Below are 12672 nucleotides of genomic sequence, written 5' to 3' on the forward strand. Positions count from 1 at the left end.
GGCGTTTTCAATAAAGAATATTTATTGAACAGTCTTCTTTCTCAAGCATAAGAAATGTACTGCTACAATCGAAATACTGGTTATAAAGTACAAGGCATATAATACGAAAAGTATTATAAAGTAGTACTGTAAAAGCATGATATGGTTTCTAAGCCATAAGTTGCGTAAAACGTATAAACTACATACAGTGGTAAAATAATGACTAAAAGTACTCAACTGGTGCTTCTAAAATACGCCTACCCCGGTGTACCTAACCTAAGTCTAGTACAAGGGAAGAAGTAAGTGAGGAGTATCTTAAGTTTAGTCATTCTCTGCCAAGAATCTGTCCAATAATTCTCTAAGGATCTAATCAGCTCCGTACCTTGGTTTAGAATGAAGGAGGTCTTGTATCTCTCTCTCAGGACTCGATTTCCCAGCAACCCGCAAGGGTAGCCTGGAAACACTGGAGCTTGATTTCTCGGCAGGAGAAAAGACAGCGTCTCTCAGTGCGTCTGCTGGAGGGTCGGCTTCCTTCGGCACTTGCTGCTGCAGGGAGTCGGGCAAGTAGTTAGTCGATCTGCTCCAAACCACCGTGTTTCTGTCTGGGCAAATCTAGGCATATTTATACTTTGAAGGTGCCGAGTTTCACGTGTGATTGGACTTAATGACGTCATCAAAGACTCAGTTCTCCGAAAACTCCATGATTTGCTAGATAAATTAGTATTCAGGCAAGGGGAAGTCCCTAGCTGCTGAAGGCGGGTTTCTCTAAGAAATCGTTGTTGATTCTTGGAACTTAGTGGAAGTAGCCATGCCGTATTTGGGCTGCATAGGCTCAGTCTAAATATGGTAATGATTTCTATGCCTATATAAGGATTGGATAATCTATACCTATATAAGGGCATGAATCAGGAAAAATTCTAGGGTCCTAGATTCATTTACAACACCCACTCCATGATTTTAAGTTCAATAAAACTAAACGTATAAGCACTGAACATATCTAAAGCTAGTGTTTACAATCCCACCCAAAATACAACACACAACTTGCATTTGAAAAGGCTTGTTTAAATGTAATGAGTATAGAACAAACAGGTCTCTATAGACATGAAGCATAGTATACATTCTATCATTTGTAAAATACAAAATACATTCATGAAATGTCTATGAAGTATTTACAGAAAGGAAAAATTATTCGAGATCATCTCATAGCATAATATTTAAACCATTTTTGTTCTTTAGGACAAGGCCAAATATTGTCATTAGGAAGTGTTCAAAAGAAATCTTGGGGCATATTATCAAGGGGCTTTATCTCCGCTTTTTTTGCTTTAAAAGCCAAGAAAGCGGAGATAAAATTATCTCCCTATTACCAAGCTGTCGCTAACACCAGTTAGCGACAGCTAATAGGAGATAGTGACCATCTTGGGCCCCGCTTTGCATGTCAGTGATATTTATCACTAATGACATGCAAAGTGGGCGTGCCAAGATGTTAGCGACTGAAAACAGTCGCTAACATCGCTATCTCCTATTACCAACTTTTGGAGATATTCGCGCTAAGCGCGAATATCTCCAAAAGCTAACACTTGCCCAGGAGCAGTTCTTAGCCATGTTATCCAATGGGAGGTGGATAACATGGCTAAGAGCATTTGCTCGATAATGCATGAATATCGCTGACTTTTCAGCGATATTCATGCATTGCGGCCGTTTTTTATCGCATTTGCGATAAACCTTGCTAATAGCAAGGTTTATCTGCGATAAAAATCGCCAATTTGCAGCGATAATTTTTGTCTCTAAATAAGTTAGAGACAAAAATTATCTCTATTGGTTGGTAATATGCCCCCTTGTTCTCTAAGAATAGTTCTACTTTAAGCAGATTACTCTGTGCCAAAAAAGTTCTATTTTGGAAAAAGTTCAAATTGGTAGATGGTTTGTTTTGAAAAAATGAAGGCCGAATTTCAGAGTTCAGGGAACGCTGTGTGTATGAATCAAAAGTTATTCTCGGAGTCAGGAGAAAACATCAGATCATCTAGGCTGGCAAAGAAACCGTCTACCGTAGTAGGTGAAAGTGGAACCACTTCAGTTAGCAGGTCAAATGTGCATAGATGAGGATCATCGCCGTCAGCGTTTGATGCATTAGCAATGTCCGCAGTAGGTGGTACCAGTGTGCCTGTAGTGTCACGTATCTCACCCTCAGTTAGACTTGCCGGTGAGACCTCAATGAATGCCATCATCAGAATGGCAGCCGTTGGGGGGAACACGAGGCATGAGCCGTTACTGGACCTAGCAAAGCGTCAACATCCAATGGCAGTACTGATGGAAGTGTAAGACAAATGTCCAACACGCATTCCTGTCCGCAAAGCAGGCAACGTAGAACAGGTAAGATGCAATATTGCCAGATTGGTCTGAACGATAGAAACCAAGTTGTGTTCAGATCTCTTAAACGAGCCAAGCCAAGAATCTGTGAAATTCTCTCACGATACCTCATGGCAAGTAGGCATTGTTCCATGGTATTCTGGGTATCGCTGGGGACCGGACTTGCCATATCGGAGCAGAAGAAATAAAAATAGAATTCATGCTACGAGTCCCAAGATGAGAGGCAGGCCGCCGAACACAGAGTGCACGAAATTTGGAAAAATGCTGAGGACGGCTTCAAATGGTGTTAACAGTCCCGAAAAAAGCGTCTTAAATACATGTGCAATGCCACTGGTATCAGACATATTTAAGATTTGACTTAACATTTCTGCGAAATGTACTGGGCAATTTGTAGATAATGCATGTATGTCTACAGAAGACCTTGCAACTTGCAGATCATACGTTTCTTTAGACGTGGTCAGTGGCACAGTTTTTTGTAAAAGAGTGACTTTCATTCTGCTTAAAGTATCAATTCGTATAGAAGAGATATTCAGTGAAGGCCATAATGCTGTCCCCCTGTCTGTCTTGTGCGTTGGATACAATACTTGCATACAACAAGTGACCATGGACGAGACACTGACTAGAAACGCTTTTCCTGGCAACATACCACAACATCTGTGGTCGTTGAGCATAACGTAACTGCCATTGGATAGCTGCCTGAAAATTGGTTCTATCACTGCGGAGGGTGTACCAAGCAGGTGGCATGAAAGGTTATTTGCAGAACCTTCGCAGGCTCCGTGTAAATTAATACCTTGGCACAAAAGTGTACCACTTAGTGAGTTCTTACAATTTTTACCACTAAGGAATACCTCCTTTCCCCCATTCCAATATTTGTGTGTGTATGGTAAAGTCCAGGTCGACTTAGTGTATTCTTTACCCAACCTTTCATACAGGCCCGCTGGTATATGCTGTAGACAATACTGAAATTGGAAAATCGTTACTGGTATCGTGATGGTGCCATGTATTATCCATTCAATGACAGGCTTCTCAGAAACCGTTTAGTCTGCTCCTTTTTGTGCCAAAGAGATTTGTTTATCTGTAAGGTTAAACACAGTAAACAATGACGTGGTGTTGATTAGACGCCATGGCACGTAGCCTGAACGGCGATTTTGCAACGTCCAGCCTAGCAGCATTATAGAACGTATTTGAGACTGGCCATGTTGTAACATTAGCAAGTCTTGCTCTATTATGTTAATTGCAGAGGATACAATGCTGTCCAAAGAATATATTCTGGAGGACATAGTCAATAACCCATTTTCTACTACAGAGAGAGCTTTCTCTAAATGAATACGATCAATTTATCGTATTCTTTCTGCAGTTTCCATTTGCGTTATTCTCCAAGCTTCGTTGTACGCAGCGTATATACCGGCGTATATGAAACGTTTTTGACGTGGTTTGCGAGGCTCCATTAAGAAATCTCACAAATCATTGCCTTCTTTAAATAAAGATTAGTGCTGTTTGATTTCTGGAAGTGTAGATTTCTGTAGCCACTCAAGGCATAGCTTTCCTACACTGTAAGTAGTTACTATCCCTAGATGTTGTCTCTGGGAGTATCTTGGATCTGGCCTATTCACTGTGAACCCTTGTGTTTTGTTCAGGAATCTATCTTGACAGTTATTCATGTCTGTGGGCCAGATTAACCATTTTTTCCAATCAGGATTAGTTCTGTTTTGTTGTAAAATCTGTTTTACGTCTACCTCCTCATCCGAAGTGTTATTACTGTCCGGTGCGGGCTTTGGTATGGACGGTTTATTTAAATCTTTTATCTTAGCCAGGCCAAGACAAGAAGTTTGTTGAACAGTGTCATTTAAAATCATTATTTGTTCTGGTATAATGCAGGCTCTGAACAGGACTTCTAATTCTTGCACCTGCCAATCTTTTGTGCCCCAGACAGTTTTTGTCTCAATGTTGTCTTTCCAAAAGTCAAACCCTAATGTAAACAGCTGAGCATAAACGTTTGCAGAATAAATTTGTTTAGTATTGGTCAACATTGTTTTCATTCCTGTCTTATTTATATTTTTGAAATAAACCGTTTCTGGATTTGTAACATTAAACCCTGTGAAATATGCAAATTTTTCATAAAATGTTTTCGAGCTGCCCTTTGGCGGTGTTGGACAATGTTCCCATTGATAGTAAGTAAAAACATTTCTAGGGTTTGCAGATTTATGCAAATAATGGTGACCATAGTGATAAAAACAATACATTTGTTCATAATCTGATGAACCTTCTAGGTATTCATGTTCTGTAAATTTAGCTGACATTTCTAAATCTGTCATCCTATTGTTAACAGTTTCAAAGTCCCAATCATCAGAAAATGCGATGGATGAAACAAAGTCACTCAAAGAAACCTTAAACTGGTGTGGAATCTTCAACAGCTCCACCAGGCCATAGATGTCATAATCAGTTATGTCCCATGCTATACCACCAGGTATAGGAACGGCTGTGAGGTTTAATGATGACAGGTCTCTTTTTTCACGATGTGATGATTTGTGAGGTTTCAGGAGCAAGTTGATTTTCTTACTTGCTGTGTCCATTGTACTGTATTTTACATCTATCATCTTTCCCAAGCTTAAAACCAGAATGAGCCAGAGTAGGTAGAACAGTACACCTAACACAATCCAAAATTCAATCCATGGAGAAACCAGATGTTTTCTCAAGTTGATGAAAGAGTTCTGTTAATTTTCCTTTGAAAGTTTTATCCGCTGGCTTATCTTCAGGTTCACTGGGATCCTCAAAAATGTATCAAAGTTGATAAAATAGCCAGAGGCAGTTATGTCAATTGTTGGAATTGCATCAGGATTGTTATTAATCTTTGGAGTTGCTTCTTCCTTTGTCATATTTGTATAGTCAGAGGTTACATCATTGTAGACAGGTGTTTCTTGACGAACTGTTATTTGGGTATCAAGAGGCACAAGTTCCATTGTTTTGTTGCATAGTCTTTCTTTTCCTACTGCAGGTTTATCAAAGGTGATAAGTCTTTCAGTTTGAACCTCTTGGATTGTAGCAAGATTTGGTCGTCTGCTACTTCTTGGGAGTCCACTGGGCCTACTACTTATTATCGGCCACATGATGTGGTTTGACCAGGTCGATGGACACAACTCTGTTCTTCCTTTTACCAGCAAGGGGCGGTAGTACTACTGATCTTGTTCCTTGGATTTCCAAGACATGTACTGCTTTTCTGTAAGAAGGCCCAAATTCCTTCTTTACCGCGATCTTTTCCCTGACTAGATCCCCAGTCTTTGGAATCCAGACAGGTCTTGCTGGGACAGGTGGTTTTCTTTCAGTGGTTGTTGGCTTCTGTATCGTGTTACTCAGACTTCTTCTTGTTTCATTTAAGTCCTGTAAGACAGCCAAACGATCTTTGACATCAAAAGCTTTTTGTTCCACCACTGAAGTTTGACAATCGAGGTCTTCGATTAACATTCTACCACCATACAGTAATTCATACGGAGTGATTCCACCCAGAGAATTTCTTGGCAGATTGTTAAGACTACATTGGACACTTATTAGATGTTTGACCCACCCATCACCCGAACCTAATACCTTAGCTGTTATGGACTACTTTATGTCACGGTTTTTTCTTTCCACTACTGCATTACCCTCAGGATGGAAGGGACTAAAATACCGCAATGCAACGCCCAAGCTAGCCATGGCCTCCTTGTAAGCTCGAGAGCTAAACGCAGGACCATGGTCAGAATGTAGCGTGCCGATTGCGTATGTGCCGATAAAGACTCGCAAATCCTTTATAACAGTTCTGGCGTCAGCCGTGTGCTGGGGCCACATCCAAATAAATCTTGTCCTAGTAGTTGTGGGACCGCATCTGTCCATCGAGACGTTGGTGTGTCGATAGCCTAATGCTGTATAGCAATGGTATCTGAACTGGGCTGGCTACACTGTAGTCAGGTATCTGGTGGTTTTCAAAGCTGTGATTTCTGTAACAGACATCGCAATTAATTCCAAATTCGTAAACTTGAACACTCATTCCTGGCCACCAGTACATCTCTTCTAATTCTATTAGAGATTTTAAGATCCCTTGATGTGTCAGACCCTCTCCCATATGTGATTTGTGTACCAAAGCAGCTCTCCGATTCCTGTTTGGAATTACTCTGTCCCCCACTCCAGGGATTCGAGCAAAAGGAACAGAGTTTGCATCAATTATGTATGTATTTGTGAGTGGATAGTTTAGAGGTAACGCTGCATAGCTGCCTTCCATTGATGCTTTTACCGCTAGGAACGTTTCACCGTCTATTACTCTTTTCGATCAATCGATTGTAGCTACGGAAGCCGTTTGCACAGCTGCCTTCGCGGCTTCATCAGCCAATGAATTCCCTGCAACGTGAACGCCATCACGCTGATGACTCAGTGTATGAATCACGTGAGTCTTTTGTAGTTCTTTCTGTAATAGAACTACTTGTTCCCAAAGCGTTTTATGCTTAATTGTGCCATCTTTTGCATTTTTGAAACCGTTTCGAACCCAGTTCTGCAAGTGCTTGTTGTAAGATTCAACGCAGAAATATGAATCACACACTATTAGTGTGGGGAATTCGCGATCGGTATTTTCAAGCGCCATCTTGAAAGCCTGTAGTTCAGCTCGCTGAGCTGTACAGTCTCCGAGTGATTGAGTTTAAGTGACCATAGGTCTAAATTTACCTTCGCGCCAGCGACCTTTAACAATCGTGCACGCAGCACTATAGGCTTGTTTACCCCCAATTGCGGGCTGTGCTGATCCGTCTGTATAGATTTTACATCCGGAATGTTCTAGAGGCAGAATCTCGGTCGGCAGAGGACATTCGTATTCGTATTGTAGGAATTCTTGTGTCTTTAAGCAGGGGTCAAAAACATATTCAACGTCTGCTGCAGCAAGAGAATTAACCCATTGTATTCATCTCGGATGTAAAGCCTTAGCATTGGGAATGCTTGCTTTTGTCACTGCTTCTAAGGCAGGTACAGGTGTAATGATCATTATGCGTTACCCTGTGTGAGGGCTCTCTCTTTTGCTACTGCAGTTTGAACCGCTGTCAGAATTTTTTTTGTAGAAGTGCATTTCATTTCCACTTGTGTGTACAAGTATGATTTGTATGCTATTGGGACCTTTTCACCTTCGTTAAAGGTTAGGTATGTGAATCCGCATCTTCCTGGGATGATAAGGATCACAAGATTGCGCGCATTGTCGCGTGTTTCTAACTGTGTTTTTGCTAACATGTCTGTTTGCACTGAACGCAAAATTTTCTGTGTGTTTTTGAGTCCAATTTGTTGGTTTGAAATCAGGTTTGATTAGTTCGTAGAGAGGTTTAACCCTTTCAGCATAATTTAAAACATAAGTTCTTCCGAAATTCAGGAAACCTAGAATTGACTGTAAGTTTTTCAGCGTCTTTGGAGGTTGAAGCAGCGCACATTTCTCTAGAAAGTTTGCTGCCAGGCTTTTGCCTTCACTTGATAACTCGTATCCTAAGAATAGGACATTGAGGTGGGCAATTCCTGATTTCTTAAAATTGAATTTGTACCCTTCAGAAGCGAACCCGAGTATTATGGTGTTCACTCTTTTCAAGTGCACGTCCAAATCATCGTCTGTAAGATAGATGTCATCGACATAAGATAATGCCTCATCATCATACCTTTGTAGTAACTCTGTTACTCTGGCTGAAAATAACCCTGGACTATTCTTCGATCCTTGGGGGAGATGGCAAAATTGTCGCTGTGTCCCCATTATTGAGGAAGCGGTCAAATGCCTGCTTTCTGGTGCAATATTTTGACAGAAAAACCCATTTGAAATATCTAATGTGGTTTTATATTTTTTCCGCACAATGTTATTCATCAGTGCTGCACTATAGATGTCTGTAATCCAAAACTAGACGATATGAATTGTCTGGTTTGGAGACAGGAAACAAAGGATTGTTCATTGACGAGGTGCATGTTTCAATCACCCCTTGGTATTCAAGTTGATTTAAAATCTCCCTGACTTGTTTTTTAGCTTCTTGCTTAACTGGATACTGCCTTTGTGCTTTAGGTTGATTTTTAACTGGATTTTATGGTTAGGAGAGTCCTCATCCCATCCCACATGATTCTTATATAATGCTGGAGCCTGAGCTACTGCCCATTTTCTGGCATATGTATATTTGTTATGAATTGGAATGTGATTTGAGAAGGCTGGCATAATTATCTCTTTGCCATGTGGGCACTCCCTGACAAATTCAGGGGGCCAGTCTTGTTCAGCTAGAAGAATGTCATAACCCTTAGAAAGCTTCTCCCAAAAGAGTGCCTTTATTTTTCTAGGTGTGTCCCCCTCCATCCGGAGTGTTACTTCATATAACTTGTGGGGTACACTAACCTTGGTGTCGGCAGTTTCAACTTGAATGCATTCATTCAAGTCCACTGTCTTCAGATAATCCATCAGGATCTTGCGAGCTATAGTCACTTCTGCTGCACTGTCTAGCATTTCCTTTGGTCTTGCTTTGTTCGCCATAAGTTGGCAGGGTATGCTCAGACGTGAGTCCCTTGCTCACTTTGCCACTGGATTCAAGCAAGCCCCGCTGAAGACGGCTGCAATGCCAGAAACCGGTCCAGGGAAGCTTGTTTCCGGTCCAGGGAAGGCATGGCTTGGCAGTTCGGGCTGGACTGTTCCCATGAGGCACAGGGTCAGACTGATTTGCATATGGCCATGTCTGAACTGGGGTGGCAGAGTGGGCTAAAGAATGGTGATGGATTAAACCCAGATCAGTTGACTGGGGGTGAGTGCTTGTATTGTCAACGCTCGTCCATCATTTCCTTTGGTTTTGCTTTGTTCGCCTGGAGACGGCTGCACTGCCAGAAACCGGTCCTGGGAAGCTTGTTTCCGGTCCAGGGAAGGCATGGCTTGGCAGTTCGGGCTGGACTGTTCCCATGAGGCACAGGGTCAGACTGATTTGCATATGGCCATGTCTGAACTGGGGTGGCAGAGTGTGCTAAAGAATGGTGATGGATTAAACCCAGATCAGTTGACTGGGGGTGAGTGATTGTATTGTCAACGCTCCGTCCATCCTTTCCTTTGGTTTTGCTTTGTTCGCCATAAGTTGGCAGGGTATGCTCAGACGTGAGTCCCTTGCTGGATTCAAGCAAGCCCGGCTGAAGACGGCTGCAATGCCAGAAACCGGTCCTGGGAAGCTTGTTTCCAGTCCAGGGAAGGCATGGCTTGGCAGTTCGGGCTGGACTGTTCCCATGAGGCACAGGGTCAGACTGATTTGCATATGGCCATGTCTGAACTGGGGTGGCAGAGTGGGCTAAAGAAGGGTGATGGATTAAACCCAGATCAGTTGACTGGGGGTGAGTGCTTGCATTTTCAACGCTCCGTCCATCGTTTCCTTTGATTTAGCATTGTCTGGGCCCACTCCCCGTTCTTGAGTTGTGTTCTCAAGATCCTCGGCATGTCTGATCTTTACACTTGCTACCTTCTTTTTGGTGAATTGAGTTTTCTCATTTTTTGGAACATGCTGTTCGTCTTTGGACTTCATGCATTCTTTTTTTTGTTCTGATCGTCCTCTTCTTTCTGATTTCTGCGAGGAAGTCTGAAAGGTACGAGAGGAACGTGTATCAGTATCTTGATATCTATCAGGTTTTCTTAAGTTATCCCTATTTCTGAGGTTGTACCTCTTTTCAGAGGGCTCCTGTTGGGGAGACCTACCTCCCCGTTGGGGAGATCTTCCTCTGGACTGAGAACGTTTCTCTTTACGAACTGTCTGTTTAGTGTTTTTCCATTTCTTTTTAGGAGTAGTGAGATTATTCTTAATAAAAACCTTTTCAGGATTTTCAGTTAGTTGTGGTTTTAACGGTTTCCCACCCAAACTATCTCTACCTAGTTCTTCATATGATTTTTCAATAATTCTTGCAAGCTCATATGGTTGATCTGTTATATCTGTTTCTTTTAACTTCTGGCGGATTGCCCCGGATGCTGCTTCACCTTTAATGTTGGCTAATAGTATAGCCGAGACCGGTTTGAAATCCTTTAGTAATTTCATACCCAGATTTAAGGCAGGTTCTGGTCCATATTCATTTTGAATCTGTCTTAGAACGTCTGGTATTACCAACATAGACGGAACACCATGTGTTTTTGTGTAGATTGAAGCAAAGACTGTACCCCAAGTGTTGCAGTCCTTCACATGTGGTGCTATCCCCATTGGTAAACAGATTGTCAGAATTCTGTGTTTCTCATGAGGTGTACTATCAGGGAATACCGCCTCAATTTGAGTAATTTTTTGTGCTAATCAAAATGGAATTTGTTCCCTTTTGGCAGGCAATTTACCAATGACTGATTGTATAGTCTGTGGTGTGATTTTGTTTGTGTTCCCCTGGTGAGGGGTGTGTTGTGGAATCCTTACAGTAGGTTGGACTGTTAAAGTCCGCATGACATATTGAACCAATTGTCTATGTATTTTTTTAATTAACTGTTTTAGCTGAGCTAAAAGTTCTGGGCCTGTCATTCTTTTAATGTCAGGATGTGGTGTATAGCTGTCTAGTACCGGCCATATTGCTCCTGGTCTACCTAGTGGACCAAGCCTGGTAATGTGATTTTGATGTTGTAGGGCGCCTTTAGACCAGAGCTGATGCTCTTGGTAAGTTAATGGAATTTCAATGTCCTCGTAAGGAACGTATTCCTCTGGAGGTTCTTCTACTTTGTAGTAGTGAAACGCGTGTGTTCCTCCATTTGCTGGAGGAAAGTGAATCCATGAATAGAATACCTCTGTCTGCCGATATTCATGTGCCTCTATAACAAAGATTAATTTACCACCTCTCGATGATACTCCATTATTTATGAGTTTGTAACATTTACCGGGATGTTTATAACATCTGGGTCATTCTGTAACCTATTTCTGTCATCTAAATCTGCTTGTGCTGCTGCTGCAGCTATTTCTTCGTCACTAATCATTTTTTACTGACTGAAGAGTTTGCAGAACCAGTTTCAAGGAAAAAAAGATTAGGTGCACAATATTTTGGAACACTGTATCCTTCAACGTTGAATAAACCAAAAACTAATACATAGGATTTTCCATCCTACTCAGTTTTGGCGGATATTAGCCTGTCACCTACTCCAGACGTCTATTGGAGTTTTTACGGGAGAAAGGGGTCTGTGTGAAAAGCACGACTGAGTTACTCTAGTATCTGGCGTTAAATTATCGCCTTACCAAAAGTTGGGCGCCATGTAGTGTAGTTCCTATATTCCCAATAGGCTCTGCGCATTGGAATAATAAATCCTGTAGGTTAGACGTAGGACTGAGGTCGACTAGGTCTCTACCGAATCTATTAGACTTAATTGTGAGTGCCAGCTAGCTCAGAGGTCACTAGAAACTTTCTCGAATTCACAAGAAGGGATTAGTTTCTGACAACCGCATAAACATGACAACTTTGTTTCCCCAGGATAAGAAACGTATCTCTAGAGTCGCGGAAACAATAGATGGCTATTTTACTCAGTCAATCGTGCATGCTTCATTTCACCAGAGGTGCTGAGAAAATAGAGAGACAGGCGTTTTCAATAAAAAGTATTTATTGAATAGTCTTCTTTCTCAAGCATAAGAAATGTACTGCTACAATCGTAATACTGGTTATAAAGTACAAGGCATATAATACGAAAAGTATTATAAAGTAGTACTGTAAAGGCATGATATGGTTTCTAAGCCATAAGTTGCCTAAAACATATAAAATACATACAGGGATTAAATAATGACTAAAAGTACTCAACTGGTGCTTCTAAAATACGCCTACCCCGGTGTACCTAACCTAAGTCTAGTACAAGGGAAGAAGTAAGTGACGAGTAGCTTAAGTTTAGTAATTCTCTGCCAAGAATCTGTCCACGAATTCTCTAAGGATCTAATCGGCTCCGTACCTTGGTTTAGAATGAAGGAGGTCTTGTATCTCTCTCTCAGGACTCGATTTCCCAGGAACCCGCAAGGGTAGCCTGGAAACACTGGAGCTGGATTTCTCGGCAGGAGAAAAGACTATCTCTCAGTGCGTCTGCTGGCAGGTCGGCTTCCTTCGGCACTTGCTGCTGCAGGGCGTCGGGCAAGTAGTTAGTCGATCTGCTCCAAACCACTGTGTGTCTGTCTGGGCAAATCTAGGCATATTTATACTTTGAAGGTGCCGAGTTTGACGTGTGATTGGACTTAATAACGTCATCAAAGACTCTGTTCTTTGAAAACTCCATGATTTCCTAGATAAATTAGTATTCAGGCAAGAGGAAGTCCCTAGCTGCTGAAGGCGGGTTTTTTTAAGAAATCGTTGTTGATTCTTGGAACTTAGTAGAAGTAGCCATGCCGTATT

The sequence above is a fragment of the Lissotriton helveticus genome, chromosome 2_2, assembly GCF_964261635.1.
Source record: "Lissotriton helveticus chromosome 2_2, aLisHel1.1, whole genome shotgun sequence".
In the NCBI taxonomy this organism is placed as follows: Eukaryota; Metazoa; Chordata; class Amphibia; order Caudata; family Salamandridae; genus Lissotriton; species Lissotriton helveticus.